Source organism: Cicer arietinum, chromosome 4, assembly GCF_000331145.2.
Source record: "Cicer arietinum cultivar CDC Frontier isolate Library 1 chromosome 4, Cicar.CDCFrontier_v2.0, whole genome shotgun sequence".
Taxonomy (NCBI): Eukaryota; Viridiplantae; Streptophyta; class Magnoliopsida; order Fabales; family Fabaceae; genus Cicer; species Cicer arietinum.
The window spans coordinates 51,532,438-51,532,843 of record NC_021163.2 but is presented as its reverse complement, the minus strand read 5'-3'; the positions used below and the strand labels follow the sequence as shown (position 1 = coordinate 51,532,843).

The 406-nt window shown below is 24.9% G+C and overlaps 1 long non-coding RNA gene across 1 annotated transcript in view; it reads left to right on the top strand.

Annotated features, from left to right (window-relative positions):
* The window catches only part of LOC140920186 (uncharacterized), a 2,512-nt gene that overhangs the window by 439 nt on the left and 1,667 nt on the right, over positions 1-406 (top strand). The window lies entirely within an intron of this gene.

The window sequence follows — 406 nt, the reverse complement described above, 5'->3', positions numbered from 1 at the left end:
AGATGTGATTTATTTGTGGATTTTGTAGAAAATGAATTGATGAAATTTGGTGGTTTATGTGTAAAAATGTGGAGTTTTGAAATTGGGTGAGTTATGTTTGAATTGTTGAAATTTAATTGAGGTGCTATATATGTGTTGTGGAATTGAATTGATTGAGTTTGGTATGAATTGGCGGTAATTAAATTTGATGTGTTTGAGTTACGTAATCAGTTATTTTCAAATAAATGAGTTTGAACTGAATTTGAAATTTTACGAAAAATTTAGAGTTGTTAAAGTTGTGAAAAAATTCAAATTTTAACTAAGTTAAAGAGTTTGAGCAAAAAGATAGATTGAAATTAAAAATGGTTAGAGTTTAAAATATTACTCTTTTAACTACTCTTTGATTGAGTTTAAAAAGAAAAAAAAA